General features: G+C 34.0%; 1 long non-coding RNA gene across 2 annotated transcripts; it reads right to left on the reverse strand.

Moving 5' to 3' along the window:
- Positions 1–7,518: 7,518 nt before the first annotated feature.
- Positions 7,519–11,049, reverse strand: LOC128234539 (uncharacterized). 2 transcript variants are annotated; one of them, XR_008260965.1, is made up of 5 exons: positions 11,027–11,049; positions 10,071–10,168; positions 8,885–8,909; positions 8,557–8,701; positions 7,519–7,758 (listed from the first exon to the last, which is right to left on the reverse strand). It is a non-coding gene; the product is annotated as an uncharacterized LOC128234539 (long non-coding RNA). The 2 variants fall into 2 exon arrangements; XR_008260964.1 differs by lacking the exons at positions 10,071–10,168; positions 11,027–11,049 and having other exon boundaries at positions 8,885–9,010.
- Positions 11,050–11,308: the final 259 nt, after the last annotated feature.

Consider the following 11,308-nt stretch of genomic DNA (forward strand, 5'->3'; position numbering starts at 1 on the left):
AAATTATTTAAAACGATACTTGCAGTGTCTTTCAGTCTTAAGAGTATTTTTATCGTCTTAGGCAAACATAGATGATAGTGTATGATGGTTAATGGTGGGGGTGTTTAAGGTATGCTCCCGCAGGATATTTTTTTAATTCCAGTTTGAGTGTTTTACAACATGTTTAGATATATTCTAGACTTAAAAGGTACAATATTGTGTATGTCTACGCCAAGATTATGATCCAAAATAGATGCCATCACAGTTTGGAATACTCCTAAATACCAACAGACAACACTTTGACATATGCAAATTGTTGAATAAAAAAGTGAAATGACTGGTGCAAAAAATATTCATGTAGGTACTTTTGAGCTCCATGTGACAAAATATATTTCCGATTAATTTTTTTTTTTATTCAATGTCCAGAACTCTTATCCATTCAGTGACATTTGACAAAAATTGCTGGTACATGACAACCTGTGCTGACCAATATTCGTTTGAAGTTTCATTCAAATAAGAGCAAAACATTTTTAATACGTGACACAATAATTTTCTTATGTTCAATTTTGTTCATTATATGTATTAAACATTTAGAAGAGGTATGAACTAGAGTATTCGAATTCCATATAAAAACATCATACATTCTTTTCTGAACCAATGATTTGAGCGTGTAACCACACAATGGCATTTAGGTTAATTAATTATTAAAATAAACAAATATTCCGACAAATTCATTTTTTTCTGATTTTTTACATAAGAAAACCGGAGAGATTTAATCAAATAACTGTTTAACACCAATGCTGTTTTTTTAACAATATTTTACACATTTTACCATCTTTGAAAGTTAAACTTTATGCTAAAAACCAAAACGATAGTCTTGCAAGAGCTTCGCCAAATTTCAGTTGAAAGAGAATTACTAAAAAAATATTTAATAAGCTTTGCTACTATTATTTTTTAATGAAAGGGCGACATAATATTATAATAAAATATTGGGATTATGCCCACACCATTATCAATTTCAACTTAATTGCAAAAAGTTCTGCAAATGCCACTGCTGCCAGTAACACCCGATGTCACCGAAGCCGAATGTAATGTGGTGCTGACAGGCAACTCACTTTTGATATCTAAATCCTATCGTCTTTTACCATATGCTTCCCCATTCTTCCCTTAAATACCACGTGAGCTCTGAGCTTTTTCTTCCATTGCAAGGAAATTTGACAGTTGTTTTGCATTTATCCAAATCAATCAGTTTATGAAACCCTGATTTGCACATCTCGTCAATGCCACCCGTGCAAAAATAGTGTTATTCCATGTCAACCAAACTGCAATGACTGAAATATTTTACAATGTTGCCACCACTGTCCTCTGCAAGCAATGCCATCTGCTCCACCAGACTGAAGCAAGACATCTTCTTCAGAATCATAAAAAAAACACTTGAAGGAGTTTTTGCTAATAGCGATAGAAGAAATCAAAGTGACATCTTTATTCTCATTATTCTTCAAAAAGGAATAAGTAATTGTCTCTGCCAATATCTGCCAGAATTCCCCCTCATTGAACGAACCACCCGTTTTGGCTTCATTGTCCAGTGTAAATGATTCACCATCGTCATCACTGTTGTCTGCAGGTAAGAAAGCCTGCACTTCTCCAATAATAATGTCGATTTTGCAATGCCAGCTGTCTTCCCAACCTTTAAAAGAAATATTTCCACATGATATATTAAAGACCGAGTGTTCAGTACTCTGACTTTGATACCTCCTGACTTGACATATATGCTCAATAATATTAAAGACCAAGTGTTCAGTACTCTGACTTTATTAACCCCCTGACTTGACAGCTATGCAAACTAATATTAAAGACCCTAGAGTTCAGCACTCTGACTTTGACACCCTCTGACTTGACATATATGCTCAATAATTTTAAAGACCAAGTGTTCAGTACTCTGACTTTAATACCCCCTGATTTGACAACTATGCTGAATAATATTAAAGACCAAGTGTTCAGCACTCTGACTTTAATACCCCCTGATTTGACAACTATGCTGAATAATATTAAAGACCAAGTGTTCAATACTCTGACTTTAATACCCCCTGATTTGACAACTATGCTGAATAATATTAAAGACCAAGTGTTCAGCACTCTGACTTTAATACCCCCTGATTTGACAACTATGCTGAATAATATTAATGACCAAGTGTTCAGTACTCTGACTTTAATACCCCCTGATTTGACAACTATGCTGAATAATATTAAAGACCAAGTGTTCAGTACTCTGACTTTAATACCCCCTGATTTGACAACTATGCTGTATAACTATGCTGAATAATATTAAAGACCAAGTGTTCAGTACTCTGACTTTAATACCCCCTGATTTGACAACTATGCTGTATAACTATGCTGAATAATATTAAAGACCAAGTGTTCTGTACTCTGACTTTAATACCCCCTGATTTGACAACTATGCTGAATAATATTAAAGACCAAGTGTTCAGTACTCTGACTTTAATACCCCCTGATTTGACAACTATGCTGAATAATATTAAAGAACTAGTGTTCAGCACTCTGACTTTAATATCCCCCTGACTTGACAACTATGCTGAATAATATTAAAGACCAAGTGTTCAGTACTCTGACTTTAATACCCCCTGATTTGACAACTATGCTGAATAATATTAAAGACCAAGTGTTCAGCACTCTGACTTTAATACCCCCTGATTTGACAACTATGCTGAATAATATTAAAGACCAAGTGTTCAGTACTCTGACTTTAATACCCCCTGATTTGACAACTATGCTGAATAATATTAAAGACCAAGTGTTCAGTACTCTGACTTTAATACCCCCTGATTTGACAACTATGCTGAATAATATTAAAGACCAAGTGTTCAGTACTCTGACTTTAATACCCCCTGATTTGACAACTATGCTGAATAATATTAAAGACCAAGTGTTCAGCACTCTGACTTTAATACCCCCTGATTTGACAACTATGCTGAATAATATTAAAGACCAAGTGTTCAGCACTCTGACTTTAATACCCCCTGATTTGACAACTATGCTGAATACTATTAAAGACCAAGTGTTCAGTACTCTGACTTTGATACCCCCTGATTTGACAACTATGCTGAATAATATTAAAGAACTAGTGTTCAGTACTCTGACTTTGATAATCAGGCTGAATAATATTAAAGACCAAGTGTTCAGTACTCTGACTTTAATACCCCCTGATTTGACAACTATGCTGAATAATATTAAAGACCAAGTTTTCAGTACTCTGACTTTAATACCCCCTGATTTGACAACTATGCTGAATAATATTAAAGAACTAGTGTTCAGTACTCTGACTTTAATACCCCCTGATTTGACAAATATGCCAACTAATATTAAAGACCAAGTGTTCAACCCTTTGACTTTAATATCCCCCTGACTTGGCATCTATGCTAACTAATATTAAAGACCAAGTGTTCAGCCCTTTGACTTTAATATCCCCCTGACTTGACATCTATGCTAACTAATATTAAAGACCAAGTGTTCAGCCCTTTGACTTTAATACCCCCACCCCCTGACCTGACATTTATGCTCACTAAAACAAGAGATCCATGATTGCCTTATATATACATCGCTCACATGAATACACCGAGCTATTGGCTAAATTTGATCCAGTGGCAATAAAACAAGATAAAAAGTCAAAAGTTCTATTAAGAAAGTAAGTGAAATATTGAATGTAAATGTTTCAGACAATCCTGTCATGGCTTTCCGCTGATAGTGTCATTGTATTCAGAAAAGCATATTTAACAACAACATAGTTTTGGTACAAATCGTCTTTAAATGGAGAGTTAATGCAATAATGATGAAACTAAATCACAAAATGATGTTTGAATTGTAATTTCGCATTATCAACGGGCAACTGTGATAACAGTATTAACCAAATTGTTAAGTCAGTGTATCTTGTCAAGACTTTGGGTTGATCATGCTAAAAGGTTTGTGAAAGAGTCAAGGATATAACTTACTTTGTGCCATTCACATTCCGTCATGGACAACACACAAACATCAAACCTGTTAATAATCAGACTTAATGTGCACCATTACTTCCAACTTTCAAACGCTATTGGTTCGTCCATTAAGCAATGATAAATACTTGTTAGCTGTCTTTTTAGTATCACGACTTTGAGTGGCCCTTAAGTGTCTTGAGCTATACACCTAAAATCACTAGTGAGGCGCATATATGTATGTCGATCCCTAACATCTTCTTAACCAGCTTTAAAAATACTGGTTATGCTTTCTTATCATATAGAAATAAATTAAGCCGGCTAGACTTTCATTCCAAGTTTTTACCTGATAGTCAGTTACTGTGTTGAAACACTTTAAATAGCAGATTTAATGTGACTGTATTGTTCAATATGATTGGATATGGGTAAACATAAGATCTGAAGTCAAAACAATTATTTAAAGACGTCCTTGATGAAAAGGTCATTAGATAGTTTATAAAGCATTTCTCCTTGAAGCACCTTAATGTTTCAATCCATTCCGTGCACAGTGGGCATCTTGTTGGATACAAACACCTGTAACAGTAGAGGAGGAAAGGGGCAAAATCTTTCAAGCTCTACATTATCTTTAACAAACCCATTGCTTTGCCTAGTCAAGGCAAACAAATACAGGGTGTGTCAACAAGATATCATGTACACACTACTACAGGACTCCAAAACTGAAAGAGTCATTTTCCCTTCCTCTTTGTCCTTTCAACCGCCTCAACCGCCTCATGCAGAGCATAGATTCAGCCCCCCATTGGCTTGGATTGCACCACATACATTTACACAATCTTTTTTTATCATGTTTTGAAATTTGCTCTTGCATATTGTACAGCAGTCACAACAGTGCGACTACTAGAATGTCGCAAAAGTGGCCCCATATCGAAACTGGAAGACGAAGAAAAAAATTAATAAAGTATTTAAACTTAAATTTTTGTTTTGTGGATAAACCTATATTGTGTCCATTCAAACATAATAAATTCAACTTGATAGGGAAACTCTGTTCCGAAAAAAGTATTAGGGCGCTTTTTTCCACTGACAACACAAATTGTTTCTGTTTGAAAGCTTGAAAATAATTTTTACAAGAATCTCATCTTGTTATATGTCTTGATTTCTTAGTGTTGACGTATAATTTATGAATACCTCGCATTTCTCTCATGAATGTTGATATATGCACAACACTGTGCAAAAACCTCCAGGTCTTTCTCGAAGTGGATCTCTGTCACGGATATGAAACCTTAGTACGTCGATGCAGAAAATATGCACTATAACTATCAACTCATATCCACTGGCATCTAAACAGACACCTGCAGCCAAATGAATAAAACTTTTTCACCTGGGAGAATTAAAGAAAAACTGTATAGCTCGCCCTAAAATAAACAACATTTTATTTATTATTGCAAATATTAGCACGTTTTGCACAAAACAACATCGTACATATACATTTACCTCAAGTCTTAGCCTTAGACAAATATAACTGTTCTTGTATCCCAACGTATTAGAAAGGAAAAATGCAATTTTAATCGTTCTTGCACTTATCCGTGCTGTACTCGTAACTTGGCCATGCATTTTGATGATTTTAAACTAACTTGGCACAATAGTTCGCCATGTGAAGCCGGCATTTCGCGTGCAAGACCTTTATGTCAGAAGGTTCAATGAACAAGGTCAAACTATTTGGCCGTTGGTCAACATTCCTTGGTTTTCGGCTGTCCCGGGCTGTAACTAGGTAATGCATAATGCATTTATTAGCTCGACTATTCGAAGAATAGGTAGGCTATACTACTCGCCCCAGCGTCGGCGTCGGCGTCCGGTTAAAGTTTTAGGGCAAGTTGGGATTTTCACTTATAAGTCCAATACCCTACATTCAATTGACTTAATACTTCACGCAGTGGTTAAGGGCCATCACATGATGAGGTTAGATAACTCCATATCATTCTTTACACAGATTATGGCCCCTGATTGACTATGGAACTTAGGTTAAAGTTTTAGGGCAGGTTGGGATATTGTTTAATAACTTCTATATCCTTTGTTCAATTGACTTAATACTTCACACAGTTGTTCAGGACCATCACACAATGAGGTTACATAACTCCATATTATCCTAAATACAAGTTATGGCCCCTGATTGACTTAGGTTAAAGTTTTAGGCAAGTAAAAGTTAAGGGCAAGTTGGGATTTTAATAAAAAAAAATCTATACCGTTCATTAAATGCACTTAATAAAATTCAAAATTATTTACGACCATCTTACAACAAGAAACATAACTCCGTTTTAAGCCTAAATACAAATTATGGCCCCTTTTTATTTCCATTGAAAGGCATATTTGTATATTCTTAACCATATTTTCATAATGGGAAATCAAGTTATTTGAATGACTTGCGTCATTGTTTGGGCGGGCTGGTGGGAGGGCAGCATCAAAGTCACCTTATGCATCGAATAATTTTAGTTAGGTTTGACATAAAGAGACCAAATTGGTATTATTACATCGTTATAGTATTCTAAGTCAAAGCGGCGTAGTCGAGCGCGCTGTCTTACGACGGCTCTTGTTTTTCTTTTGAATTAAGTGACTTGGTATTATTGTTAACCGTGAGAAACAGACATGTCGCATCATGACCCATGTCAGTATGTCAAAGTTCATGAGGTCAAAGTAAAGGATCATTTGTCATAATTCCTTGTGTTTTGGTTTATCATGGATGTAAATTGGCTTCGGGGATTTAAATAACTTGGCACAGGTGTTTCCCATGACAAGAAAACGTATCGCGTGAAACATCCGTGCCAGACGGACAAAAGTCAATGTCACGGATATAGGTCAATGGCCAAAATCCTTTTGGCTGGTCCGGGCTGAAGCTTGGAAATACATCAGGATTTTTAGATTAATATTATGTTGCATGCAGAACTCATGTAAGTAGGTAAAGTTCATCAACACACTTCAGGGTCATTTGTGAAAAACCCTTTTTGTCTTGTCCGGGCTGTAACTATGACAGGCATTTGGGGATTTTCTAATTACTTGGCACGCATGCTCACAATGAGAAACCAGCATGTCGCGTAAAATACCGGTTGTAGTAGATAAAAGAAAAAGCTCAACACATCAGTGTCATTGTTCAAATTTTCGTGTATTTTGGCATGTCCGGCCTGTAACTTAACCATGCATGAGAGGAATTAAAAAAAATGAAAATTACTCATTTTTCGCATGCAAGAGCAATGTTAGGAGGCCAAGGTCACAGTTAAGGGTCTTTTATAAAAAAAAATCCTTGTAATTATGCTTTTGTTTTAAATAACGTGACACAAAGGTTCACCGCGAGAAGACGACTAGTTGAACAAAATGGATGGGTCAAAGGTGGAGGTTTCCTTTGGAGGACATTAGTAACATTTCTTTGTATTTTAGCTAGTTTGTAATCCCTGCTAACAATTTTCCATCAATTACATTCTGGAATAAAATACAATGCTGACAAAACAATAAATATGATTCATATTAATAAAAAACTTTTTTAACAGAGGCATTTAATTCATCAAACTTTCACATTACTGTTTCATCAGGGGCTATCCGTGTGTATTACACTTTTGTATTGAGGTAAAATCCGGCAGTCATGTTCTGCATCCAAACAAATTAATTTGACGGGTAACGCGCAATCAGAAATGTTATAGTAGAATCAAAGTTTTTACATTTTGTACAAAAGGTCTTGTTCCGAAAGAGTAGTTCACATTTCTGTTTCCACCAATTTTACTTATCCATGTACATTGTCAAGTCATTGCACCTGTAAAACAACAATTACAATGAGTTTGAATTTGTACCATGAACATGACAGGATAATATTATTCTATTTAACAAAAGATGTCGCTCAAATATACAACTATGCTGGCAGGCATCTTTTATTGTTTAATTTGATATAGAGGAACATATATACTTGAACCTCTGCAAACCTTTTGAAAGTGTAGGATATCCAACCATCGGACAAAATCAACACCATTTTTGCAAAGATGGACTAAATTCTTCCATGTTTTTAAATGATTTTTTTTTAAATTTTCAGTATAGCTGAATAATCAATATAATAATCATGAAATATTATACGATATACGTATACGATATAAAAATGTAGTACGATAAATCTATTTCTAAAGTGGCCTTTTCGAAAATTGGTGAAGGGTTTTGTCCGACTTCAATTTCTTACCTAGTTAGGATGTTGATAATATTTCAAAACAGAAATACGCGAGTCTCTAATATTCACAGAAGTAGTAAGCATAATATTGGCTTGTTTCTGTAGCTTTTCGCATAAATAATGGTAGAGAAAAAAGTAACAGTTACAAGAGGTGTTACTATATAAAAATAAAAACTATTGAAAAATACGTAACTACTTGTCCAGGATATGTATCTAATTCTAAAGTAATGGTTAAATGCTACATTTAAGAATACCTCAAAATGTTTGATCTGCATAATCGTTTGAAACAAATTATATTTTACCTAAATAACTATTTCTTTTCAAATTACTATCATCGAATTCAATCAGCTTACTGCTGTCACGGGAAGCCCTTTCACTACGTTCTTGTCACTGTACCTTTGTCGTTGAGGAGTCGTGTGTCCATACAACATTGTTGTATCGAGAGCCTCCCTGGACAAGGCTCTCATATTGAGTGCTTCTCTCAAAGTCTGGCTTTGGGACCCGTAAATTCTCATACTGGACAGTATCTCGACTCTCTAATCTGCTTTGATAAATAATGAAAATGACTTAAAAATTGCATTGCTCTCATGAAACAGTATTGTTTTCGATTAATTCTTTAGTTACTGATAATCATACCTGCAATTTATGTGCAAACGAAATGATAGCAATTTGAATTATTCAATATGGAAAACAGCAAATCGCTAAATGATGCTGACTTTCTTACTTTATAGCTTGGCTGGCTAAACGAGCTGAAAATGCAAAAGACGAAGAAAATCATAAGTTATCAATCTACTTAAGCATACATAAACAGCTCAATGTAATATTATACAGCATTCTTACCCTTCAAAAGCAAGCTGGTTTGCGAACTAATTAACGTTATACATACAGCAAAATGTACTTATTTACAATATTGTCTTCCAGAGGCTTTGATAGGCAATAATGAACATTGTACAAACAACAAAATGTACTTTATTCCTTCCTTAAGAGTTTGATGCCCAATATTTAACGTTATACAAACAACAAGATACATTTGAGACTTGTTGATATACTGATATAGAACAACTGATTACTGGCTCCTCTTCAGTCATTTATGACAGGAATAAGCTAAGCTCACTATTTATGCTTTGGTATAATTTATGTAATATTAACATCGCTTAGCGCTTTTAAAATTTTAAAGGGCAGTATCTTCATGATAATGACAATATTGGCTGAATAAAATAAGCTATTTCAGTTTGTTGCGCTTAAATCTTCCAAGAAATTTGGGGGTGATAGAAGCCAACTTGATAGACTGCTAAAACAATATGGCCTAAACTCATTACTGTACAGGAGCGTAACATAAAGTATATTGGAACGTCTTAACGGAATCTGTATGAGTACACATAAGTAGCCCTTTAATTATTTAGCTGAGTGTATATCAATGTAAAGTCTGTGGGTTATGTTATGGCATATGGTATTACACGAATGACATACATATAGAAACTATTTCGCGTTAATTGTTTGTGTCAATGAAATATTTACAAAATCAACACGTACACATGCATAACAAACATCAATTTTGACTGATAAACCTTTAACAAATTACTTAATAATTCATTAGTGGAAGATATTATTTACTGATAACATGATTGTTGCCGTGTTTTTAATTGCAGAAAGCGCAAAAATATTAAATGATTGGTGAATGCTTAAAGATTTACTGTGGTCTACTATGGTCTCATAAGGCAGATATACCATGTTTTATGCTCATTTCTTTCAAATTAAACTCGGTATCCTTCATAAGAACCCTTTTTTCGACATGTATTCATCCTTTTTGGAATATTTAAACAATATTATTAATTGTGGTAAATCTTATTTGGGAGTTAGAATGCATTTTTACTTAACCAGATTATTTTTAACTTTTTTAAAAGCGCTACCTGCATCCAGATTTGAATAATGACTGCGTTCAACATCACTGAGGATCTCGTATTGATCGTATGCTTGATTATCCAGCCCTGTGATAATATTGTCTTTTCTGTCGCAGCGTTTTGAAATTGGAAAACGGTTTAGAATAATATTTGTGGTTCATGGTTGAAAACATGTACAATTATTTGACTATTATTTATAGTTGAAATTTGAAAGCAATGTGTAATTTCCCATGATGTCATGCTATCCCGAGGACACTTTATCATTTATATTATAATTTAGAGTGACTCTTATTCAAAATCAATGCATACACATGTAAAATAAACATCAATTTTGACTGATAAATCTAAAACTACTAAAGCACATTTTTTAAATGATTGGTGAATGCTTAAATATTTACTGTGGTATACTATAGTCTAATAAGGTAGATATACCGTGTTTTATGCTCATTTCTTTTAAATTAAACTCGATATCCTTCATCAGATTCATTGTTTTCGACATTTGTTCATCGGTTTTGGAAAATTGAAACAATACTAAAAATTGTGATAATCATATTTGGAAGTATGAGTGCATATTTAAACAATGGTGTTTTTGTCGAATGCCATTGCTTATCATTTGTCCTATTTACGTTGACATTGAAAATAGTGAAATATACACACAACATTAAGGTACACGAAAGTGTCGTTTTCATTTCAAATATATTGTGAAATTCGCCTGGTAGTGCCAAATTTAAGCACCACTTTGGGATCATAACAATTTGAAATTAATAAATGGCATTACAAAGTGCAAACAGAAAAGCACTTAGTTTATTGAATAAGCTACACAGACATAGAAAAACAGGTTGGAATTGCAAAATCTATATCTATGCATTGCTCTTTAAATTGGCCTTAACTTAATTATTCATATTCAACACGTTTTTAGCTCTTTGTAGACTCAACAATAATGTTCATTATCAAGGATTGCTTACTTGTTTTTAGCGCTTTGTCTGAGTTCAACTGCAAATAAATGATAGTTGTAAATGTTCAGAGCAACTAGTATAGTACAATATAATATCTAAACAATAACATGTATAACTAGTAGTTCTATAATATACAATACAAAAAGTAATCGTTAAAACTTGCTATGAAGTAATTACAATAGAATAAATGGATAACACTGGTTTATTTCTTGTATTTTTACATGTGCTAACGCTGTCCTTACGTAGCCTACGCCTTATGCGTTTTTGTCAAATTTGTCCAAGAAATTTAGG

This window comes from Mya arenaria, chromosome 5, assembly GCF_026914265.1.
Source record: "Mya arenaria isolate MELC-2E11 chromosome 5, ASM2691426v1".
Taxonomy (NCBI): domain Eukaryota; kingdom Metazoa; phylum Mollusca; class Bivalvia; order Myida; family Myidae; genus Mya; species Mya arenaria.